Source organism: Hypomesus nipponensis, chromosome 6, assembly GCF_054491055.1.
Source record: "Hypomesus nipponensis isolate SF chromosome 6, ASM5449105v1, whole genome shotgun sequence".
Classification (NCBI taxonomy): domain Eukaryota; kingdom Metazoa; phylum Chordata; class Actinopteri; order Osmeriformes; family Osmeridae; genus Hypomesus; species Hypomesus nipponensis.
In genome coordinates, this window is record NC_140366.1 from 12,305,259 (window position 1) to 12,316,158 (window position 10,900).

A 10,900-nucleotide genomic window follows, 5' to 3' on the forward strand; every position below is an offset into this window, starting at 1 on the left:
ATCCATATCATTACAACATGCATCCTATATTGATTGCACTGTACCAAGGACAAAGAGAGAGGAGAGAGGGAGAGGGAAAGAGGAAAGAGAGTGGGAAAGGGAGGGAGGGAGGGAGGGAGGGAGGGAGGGAGGGAGGGAGGGAGGGAGGGAGGGAGGGAGGGAGGGAGGGAGGGAGGGAGGGAGGGAGGGAGGGAGGGAGGGAGGGAGGGAGGGAGGGAGGGAGGGAGGGAGGGAGGGAGGGAGGGAGGGAGGGAGGGAGGGAGGGAGGGAAGGAGGGAGGGAGGGAGGGTTGAGAGGGGTGAGAGAGAGTACAAAGACAAAGAGAGGAAAAGACACATATCAGAAATTAATTATCAAGTGCCCCTCCCCCATTTGATATGATTGTCTATGTGTGCTCTGTGGGCATAGGAATGATGTGCACCTCAACAGCAGAAACACATATTAGATAACACTCCCACCCCCTCCCTCCACACCGCTCGCTCTCCCTTCCTCCACCCTGCACCCTACATCCCCCTCTCCTAGCACCATCCAGCAGACACAATAGAAACACACACTTCTACAGTAGATGTCATCCCCCACCCCATTTTGGTTGTAATTAGCATAACAGCACACTGGTGGCAAAGGGGCCGTGACTATTAACATATCCCCCCCCCACCTAATTGGCCAGTTTCAACATGTGACCGTTCCGTGGCGAATTAAATTTAGAGCAGGTGAATCTTATTGAAAGCTGGATTATAGGAATGTATGGAAATGATTTCTACTCCCCTCAGCCCAAAGGAATTGATGTGAGACAGTTTTGACACATGTCCTTGATATTTGAGCTCCTGCTCTTAACTGAACACCAGGACAGAGAGGCTTTTCATTTCAGACAGGCAGAGTCAGGGGCATCCCTGGAGCTGTGAGAGGGGCCCTCTTGACAGCGACCACCCCAATGAATACACACGGCTCCCTCCGAAAGCATGGAACTGCAGGAATTTACCATGACAACAGAAATAACCTCCCTCAGGTGGGCCCTGATGAAGACAGAGAGACACACACACACACACACACACTCAGGACCTTAGCAGTGAACCCCTTTGACATTAACCTTCCAGTAACCTATGTAATGGTTCAAGGAAAACGTGCGTTCTACTTGGGGCGCCCTATCTTCAACCTCCTAAAGTTTCCAACCGTTCCCCTGATCCTAACCCCAACCCCGGGACGACTCCACGGTTTGAGTCCAAGCCCCACCAGAGCGGTCCTTCAGGACTTGTGCCAGTGCATTGCTTTTACCTCTTAATGTAAAGCCTTTTGCTTGATAACTTAACCCCAGCTCCAACCCACCCCAACCTCAACCAGTCTCGTACAGTGAGGCCTGTCCCCAGTCTTTCACACCAGCCCCTTCCCTCCAGAACAAGCTTTTAGACCAAGTGTCAAAACTGGGGTTTGTTATCCTACCATCCTGGACAACACGTGTGGAGCTGAGTTGTATGTTTATGTATGAGTGACTCCTTTAGGTTCCTAGAACCCTTGTTTCCCAGGGGCATCATTAGGGGGCGATCCACTTCCTGTTGCATGAACAAGTGGTCCCTGAAGCAAAGCTACATGGGGGCCTCTTCCAGGGCTGTTTACACCACGGGAAATATCTTTGTTGTCCGTCCAAGCGCTCCGTCACAATGCTGCTGCTGTAAACACATCAGAGGATCAGAGAAGCTGAGCGCCGTGCCAGACCCAACGCCAGCACAGGTCTGTGCCTCATCACAGGATACAGTCAGTGAGCGCTTAGCTAGCAACCTGGAGCTACGCCAGAGACAGTGGTAGAGAACGGCTTTTACCGTGTGTGTGTGTGTTCCCTATATATAAATAGATGTGTGAGTGCTTCTGTGATCGTGTGTTTGCGTGTGCTTGTATGTGTATGCCTATGTGTGAGGGTATGTGAGGGTGTCATTTTTCAACCTGTGGAAACGTCTGTTTACTTGTGTATGCTTGTATATCTCTAGATTCCATCCCTGTGTTACTGTTGGGGCAGGAGATCTGGGGGAGCACATTCCTTTGGTGGGATCCAGATCAAAGACGGAGGCATGTTTGTGAACTCACACAACCCCCACCGGCAGGTAAAAAACATGCATTCTGGGTAGGCCGTCAGGTATTTCCGGAGCTCTGCCGGTAACTCACCTTGGGCCTATTTACAGTGAACCCACAGATCAGCTTTCAGTGAAAACTGTGTGTGTGTGTGTGTACTATACCATATGTATGTACATGTGTGTCGAGCCAACATGTGTTTCTGATGAGTCAATATAGATCTGCATTTCAAATATAACTAATGGGAAGCAGAGAGCAAGGGATGAAAAGAAAGAAAGAAACGAAAGAAACGAAAGAAAGAAAGAAAGAAAGAAACGAAAGAAAGAAAGAAAGAAAGAAAGAAAGAGGAGAGAAATGAGAAAAGTGGGAGGTGGGGAGGAGAGGAAGGAGGGGTACACATTCCTGAGGCCTGATGTGAAATTAAAAATATCCCAGACTGATGGAAGGGGTCCAGGTTGCAACCACACACACACAGACACACACACACCAACCGGGGGGTCTCTGACGTCCCGCCAACCATTCACTCACAGCCAATTACTGCTCCTGTGATGTGTTCCCCACCACACCGCACCCCACCACCCCTGCCTCACCCTGCCGCACCCATCCTCACCGCCGCCCCTCCTCTCCTCCTGCCTGCCTCCCGTTTGCTGTGGAGCTGTCAGAGCGCAGAGATCAAACCCCAATCAAACACACCCCGTCACAGTGACCAGGTGATGATTAATGGCCCATGTTCTCTTCATCCAGAGAAGAAAGGAGCAGGACAGGGGGATGGACAGATGGAAGACATCAGCTGCCTCAGAGTACAGTAGCAAGTAGGATCATTCCCTCTCCTCCTCTCCTCCTCCCCTCCCCTCTCCTATTCTCAACCCTCCTCCCTTTTCCCTACCTCTCATCTCCTGTCATATCTTTTCCTTTCCCCTCCCATCCTCTCCTCTTCCCTGCCCTCCTCTCCTCACCTCCCCTCTCCTCTGCAGTAGTCCTGTGTATCTGGGGTGTTGACCTTGATCTGGGACACAGGATTTGTTTAGCTCTGCTTCGTTTAGAGTAGAGGGATGTCTGTCTATTTTCTTAGGCTCTGCGAAAATTAACAGTGGATACAAGGGTTGTTATTCATGTGTGGCCCTCACACGCTCAAGCGCGCGCACACATACACACACAGACACGTATAACACACTCTCTGTACTCTCAAGCACTAATGGGGAAAGACACAGAAACACACACAAAACGTGTTCTCTCAGACGCACACACACAGAGACGCTCACCAGTGCCAGTGGCGTCCAACAGAGTTCTGCGGTGGAAACCAAACACAGGAGTGTTTTGACTGCATTTGATCCATGGATCCGGGTGGCGAGTTGCCAGGTTGGGATTGATGACTTTCACCCACAGGAGAGCATTTACTGGAAAAACATCCTCACAGGAATTCTAACATTTTTATATTGGACCTGGACATAAGGTCACAGTCATGGCTGCACTGGGTCCAAGTGGTCCCTTAGTGATGATGAAGAGAATACATGTTTATACCTCTCTCTCTCTCTCACACACACACACACACACACACACACACATGCACAGATCAAAAGCAAGCACTCCTGTCACATATGTTTGGTAGCACAAGAAGAAGGCTCAAACTATACACACATAACACATATACACACACATCTAAATGAGCAGGAGTGCAGGCTGTATTGGGTTTCCCCTGTGTGTCTGAGGTTGCTGTCATCCTGTGGTCCTCTTGTTGAGGTTATCCTAATAAACAGGAAGACAGACACACTTCCTGGCTGGATCAATACTGAGGAGAGAGACAGGGAGGGAGGGAGGGAGGGAGGGAGGGAGGGAGGGAGGGAGGGAGGGAGGGAGGGAGGGAGGGAGGGAGGGAGGGAGGGAGGGAGGGAGGGAGGGAGGGAGGGAGGGAGGGAGGGAGGGAGGGAGGGAGGGAGGGAGGGAGGGAGGGAGGGAGGGAGGGAGGGAGGGAGGGAGGGAGGGAGGGAGGGAGGGAGGGAGGGAATTTAAACCTAAGGGACAGAGATCAGAGAGAGAAAGGGTAGAGAGACATATTAAGGTTGAAAATACAAGGCGGAAGACAAACAGACAAAGAGAGGAAGAGAGAGAGAGAGAGAGAGGGTAGTGGAGGAGAGGGAGGAGTAAAGTAGGGACTCTCGGGATGGTAACTAAGGCGAGACGATCGATCTGGGACGTAGAGAGAGCTCACATTTCAGCTCCTCAGCAGAAGAGCAGTGAACAGTCTGGACAGGGTCACCTCCACCGTGTGTGTGTGTGTGTGTGTGTGTGTGTGTGTGTGTGTGTGTGTGTGTGTGTGTGTGTGTGTGTGTGTGGGTGGGTGGGTGGGTGTGGGTGTGTGTGTGTGTGTGTGTAAATGTGTGTGTGTGTGTGCACGTGTGTGTGTGGGGGGGAGAGAAAGAAAGAGAGAGATTATGAACAACTGCACATATTCTCCCTTCATCCATCCATCCACTCCAATGAAGACAACTGATCTCCAACCACACACAGATAAACACACACACACACATAAACACACACACAACGGCTCAGTGACAGACGACCGAGCATGTGGCATCTGTGGGGCCTTTGACCTGGAAGCCTCTCCCCTCTCTGACCCAGTGGAGGCTGACGGATGGTTCTGGGACACCAATGCCTCCAGCCTCTGGGTCGTCTTTGTGTGACCGGCCAATCAGATGGGAATAGGTCATACGAGGGTCAGATAAGGGACAGATGAACTCTGACCCCCAGCGTGAGGGTGAAGGAGCTGTGGTATGTTGGGGATCTGGGGGGTGAAGAGTAATGCAGAATGGTGCAGAATGGAGACAATAGTGATAAACATAAAAAAAATCGAAGGACCGAACCCAGGTTATAACTCCAGGAATTAGACCAAGCCCTTCTGCATGGAGTCTAAGAGATTATGGACACTATTCAATTATTTTCTGTGCCAAGCCTCAAAAGATAGGAAATGTAAATGGCCATCACAACCCGAACTCTACCGACGCATGAACAAGGTTTATTTCAGTACCCGTTATATCTGCTACAGCACTGTAGGTCTTTTGTACATGCATCACATGTCATAGGTCAGACATCACAACACCCCTTGTTTTTCGGTAGAGTCAGGGTTTATTTGACTTCCTCACACACACACACACACACAAACACACGAGCAAAGATACACACACAAACACATGAACATGCACAGAAACATTCACACACAACCACATACTAACCACCCCATGGGCCAGAAACACTGCCTTTCACACATAAACAGTTAGGGGGTTTTCAGACTATTATTGGATGGCATCAGATACAAGTGCCGGGGGACCTCGTGAGCACCACGGAAACTGACAGCACGTGGTGTCAAGGCTCTGTCCCCACGTGCTTCTAGAACAGACGGTGTCATGCCTCAGTCATCCGGATACCATGAGTCAAGGCCTGTCAATGACGAACGGACACAAGCTCACAGCTCTCATCCTCCCGCCTTCCGTGTCCCTCTCTTTTCTGTCTCCCTCGCCCCCTCCCTGGCTCTCATTCATTCACTCCCTCCCTCGCTCCACTAAATTGAGTCTCCTTCTCTCTCTCTCTGTCTCTTTCACATACTCTAAGTGTCTGATAATGACTGGCTCATTGTCATTTTAAAAAGGCTGAAATAAGTGAGGGTATATTTAGAAAGAAGTATTTAAAGGAGAATGGGGGACAAACAATAAGTCTAAAATAAGCTCAGACAGACTATTGAAGGGGGTTATTCTTTGTTACAGTTCAATTTGGTACTTCCCAAGATCCAGTCAAATCTCGAAACCACTGAGGTCAGGCTCAGTGGTTTGAGGTCAGACGTTACACTCTAGGGACAGACCTAGAGCAGTCCTCCACACAGAACACTGGTCTGAGGTCAGATGTTAGACTCTAGGGACAGACCTAGAGAAGTCCTCCACACAGAACACTGGTCTGAAGTCAGACGTTAGACTTTAGGGACATTTAAATGTATTCATTTAGCAGACGCTTTTATCCAAAGCGACTTCCAAGAGAGACCTTTACAAAAGTGCATCGGTCACTGATCATAACAACGAGATCCTAAAGACACATTGCAGGTAGCCAAAACATGAAGCATACATTGTGAATAAAACAGATAAGTGCCAAAGGGAAGAACCATAAGAGCATGAAGCAGGGACAGACTTGGACACTCCATACCAAGACTGGTATCAAGTGAGCGCACATTCACACACAAACCAATCCCACTGTCAGATTCAAATTGAGTGTCTAATTTGCATGACATTATTTCATCTCGCTCTGACACACCCACACACTGACACAAACATGCATACACACTCACTCGCACACACATGCACACACAAGCAATCCCCTGGTTCCAGTCTGATGCCAGACTGACAAGGTAAACTAATCAGTATTCTTTGTCCATAGACCTGGATGTCCCCCGTAATACTGGTTCCACATCATCACATCATTACCCTTTACATTATCTTGTTACACAAAGATCGGCTTTGTAGCGTTTCTGTCCTGTCCCTGGTCCATGCTCTTCTTCTGTCTCCTCTTTCTGTCTTGATCTCATGTTTTCTCTCCTTCTCAGACTCCCCCACCCACACACGCATCTCTCTTTCTTTCCCTCTACTTGTTTCTGCCTCAATCTATCTCTCTCCCTCCCTTCCTCCCTCTGACCATCTGGATGGACAAATGGACTGAGGTCTCTAAGGTTCTAGCAGAGCTGGCCTCTAGTAACCCTGTCCATATCTGAAGCTTTTAGCTGAAACCAGAGACACTCTGGATGGGAAACAGTTTGTTGGGGGGTCGTGGTATGGAAGGTGTGTGTGTGCTTGCTTGAACACAATGCGTTCACAGAGAAAGGAGCACAAACAGGCTGACATCCAGGCCTCTGGTCCATGTAGCTATGATTGGTCAGCCCTCCTGTGCTAGGCTAACCATCCTGTGCTAGGCTAACCATCCTGTGGTAAACTAACCATTCTGTTCTAGGCTAACCATCCTGTGCTAAACTAGCCCTACTGTGCTAGGCTAACCATCCTGTTCTAGGCTAAGCGTCCTGTGCTAAACTAGCCCTCATGTGCTTTGCTAACCATTCTGTTTTAGGCTAACCATCCTGTGCTAAACTAGCCCTCCTGTGCTAGGCTAATCATTCTGTTTCAGGCTAACCATCCGGTGCTAAACTAGCCCCCCTGTGCTCAACTAACCCTACTGTTCTAGGCTAAAAACACCATGTTTCTAGACTAACCATCCTGTGCTCGGCTAGCTCCCCTGTGATAGGCTAACCACCCTGTTCTAGGTCAGCCCTCCTGTCATAGGCTAGGACGGACAGGAGCTGGTTTCTGGTATGTAGAGCTAAGAATACGCTTACTGTACTATTCCCACCACTGCAACACTTGCTGGCTTGGCACTCGCACATACACACACAGCCCCATACCCTCTGACATGCACATACACACTCTTTTTGGCACTGTATGTACAGTAACCTGAGACAGCCACCACAGAAACCAAAGCAATCAAGAATCAAAGCAACTTCTGTGTGTGTACAGTATACGTATATATATGTGTGTGTGTGTGTGTGTGTGTGAGTGTGTATGGAGCACAGTAAATGTGTCTGTGTGTGTTGGGTGGGCAGATTAAGTGAGCTGAAGATAAATGAAAGCAGAAGAGGTGGTGGAAACCACTTTTCCTCAAATTGAGGAGCGTGTCCCTGATGCTGCCTGATCCACAAAGGAGGGAGGACTTCTCTTTCAGGAGAAGGACATCAGTCTCCTTCTCTCATCCCTTCGTTTCTCTCACCCCCTTGTTTCCCGCCTTCTTGCCCCACTTGAGTACATTCTCTACCCCTGCTCCTCTCCTCCTCCTCCCCCCCTCCACTCTCTTTTCTTCCCTTCTCCTCCTCGCCCCGGCAAAGTCAAATATAACAACGTACTCTCTAACACGATAAAAAACGAGCTTTGTCCTCTCACAATTGTGCACAGATGCCGTTTAAGAGGAGGGGACAGGAGAGGAGACAACAACAAGGATAGAGGAGAAGAGGAGACTGTGTAAAGGAAAACAGTGGAGACGAGAGAGGAGGATGAGAGAAGGAGAGATGAAAGATGTGTTTGTTTAATACCACAGCCTGACACGCTCCTCTTATCTCCTGCCCAGCCAAACCACATGCCCCCAGGACAAGTAGACGCTGTGTGTGTGGGGTTGTGCGTGCATGTGTGCGGCTGTGTGTGTGTGTGTGTGTGTGTAAGGAGAATCAGAGGACATGCACCAGATCAGCTAAGATGAAAGACATCCAAAGCAAAGTCAGAAACGAGGGATGAAGAACAAAAAAAAAAAAAAAAAAAAAAAAAAGGAGCAAAAGATTGTGAAGGAGGGATGGAGAGGGAGAGCAGATAGACAGATGGGGAGGATCACTGGACCAGACGGGGGTTCGGCTTTGACCCGGTTCCTCCCCGTCCCCCGCGGCCCACCAGTCTCCCTCTGACCACACACACCGTCGGAGCGCCACAGAGAAGCTGGCACGCCACAGACGCCATCGCCACACGACACACCGCCACCGTCCACACTGCTCAGACACGCCAGCGGGCGTCAGCGCGGGTCAGCGAGTCTCTGGACGGACAGGAGGAGAGAGAGAAAAGAAAAGTGACCACATTTCTCTTGGAAAACTGGAGGGAAAACTAAAGTATCCAACATGACTGGTGCCACACATTACACAGCAGGGGATACAGCGTTTTGTTAGCTTTGGTTACTTTAGTGTTGTGGTTATGTTCCTAATTTTTGTTTAGAGTTTCCTTGATTTTGTGTTTGTGTTGCCTTTATGTTGCGTGTTTCTCTGTTTGTGTGTGTGTTTTTCAGCTGATTGTATGTTACGTGTGTGTGAATGTCATGTATTTGTATGTTACATGTGAGTGAGTGCGTGTCCGTGTGGTGAGTGTGTGTGTGGTGTGTGTGTGAGTGTGTGTGTGTGTATCTCCACATGCTCACCTCAGGCTGAACCTCATGTCTGACCCCAGTGTTTATTGACTGGAAGCTGATATCTTTAAAGCTCCATTCATGCCGTATTACATGAGGAAAATCCAACAGCCTCGCATCACCTTCACCTCAACCTCTCCACCCGTCGCTCCAGGCCCTTGGGGATTGGACATGTCGGAAGCCTGTCTCTCACTGGAGCCCCGTTCACAGGCATCATTGTGTTCTAGAAGGTTCCCTAGCCCAGTGTGGTCTCCCAGGCCTCCCTACCAGTCAGCTCTAGAGACCTGGAGGCCAGCTGACCCTTCTGGTCCACCCAGTGAGAGCTTTATTTATACGCTCCTTAACGGGGGAAGGAACTCACACTGGTGGAGACTCTATCTGATCTATGCGTGACTTTACATAGTAGCCTTGGTATTAAACTTAATCCCTGGAAACTAAACTGTTACTACCAGCAAAACCAACATATTGAGAAAGGGGGGAGGGAGGACTTAGAGATGGAGGTAGACTAAGAAAGTGTATACATGTACGTGTGTGCGAAGCCTTCAACAGAGCTTTATATCTGACCAGCCGTCAGCAGCTTATGATGAGCAACAGGATTTACAGTATGCCCCTGAAGTACATTTCCTCCATACTCACACACACACACACTCACACACACACACACACACACACACACACACACACACTCCTTCTGCGGAGGTGCACTCTTTATCACTGTGACATTTCCATTTAACATGCAGCCCAAACGCACTTAGCCACACATCCCTGCTTCCTGTGCCCCATAGTGAGCCATAATACCCCCACTTAACATTCAGGAGAGGGGGAGGGGGCGGAAATCATCCTCCCACCCTCCCCCCCACACATGCACACCACACACCCCATGCCCATCACATTGCTCCCATCAGAATTGACAACATGGAGGAATAAGAAGTTGGAGGAATGGTTGATGTCAGGAAACATCTCTGTGCTCTTGAGTCTTAGAGATGGACGGATAGAGATAGCTAGAGTTAGACAAAGAGAGTGAAGTCCATGTCTATAGTAAACTATACCAGAAATATAGAAAGCAATGCCGATGTTATCAAAATAGTGAATGATACCAAGCTTCTGATTGGCCAACAGCAGGAAGGACACATCCACTTGCCATGAATCACAAGTGTAGAAAACAGGATATTTAACCTTTTAATCCTATAGTATTTCACATTCTCAAATATATCCTCAATATATATCTCTCTGTCTGTCTCTCTCTCTGTGTGTCTCTCTCACACCCACACACACACACACACACACACACACACACACACACATTGGCAGGCAATAATAATAATAAAGTTGTAATACAGCGGCCTATAGTTCTGAGTGGGTCTCGTTGGCCTAGTGTCTGTGTATGCAAGTTGTCAGTTCATGGTGTCTGATGTCTCTCACCCACTCCTCATCTGACAACTAAAAATAAAACCAGAGAAGCCCAGCAGTAGTGGTTGCGGGAGCTTTTTGCTGCGGTAATCTGAAACACATGTCAAACGGATGACTTTTCCCCGGTCTTTCATTAGCTACCGGCGGATTCTGACCTCGGGCAAGGGGGCTACCAGCATCTCAGTGTCGGGCCCTGTGTCGGGCCTCCCGCCGCTGTCTTCACCGTAGGACACACGGCCCCCGAGTTTTACACGGTGATTAATCACACACCAGCGGACATGCTGTGCCGAACACGGCCAATCAGTTTACCTCTAATAGAGCAGGGAGCCGCCACCGAGCCGGTTGACACAGAGGAGACTTTGTGCGGGGAAACACAGGTTATTGTCCGCCGTGACGCCTGCAAAGGGTTGCAGACATGAAAGTGGACATTGTGCTCTTGTTTTGATAACCCCGTCATGCAAAGCTA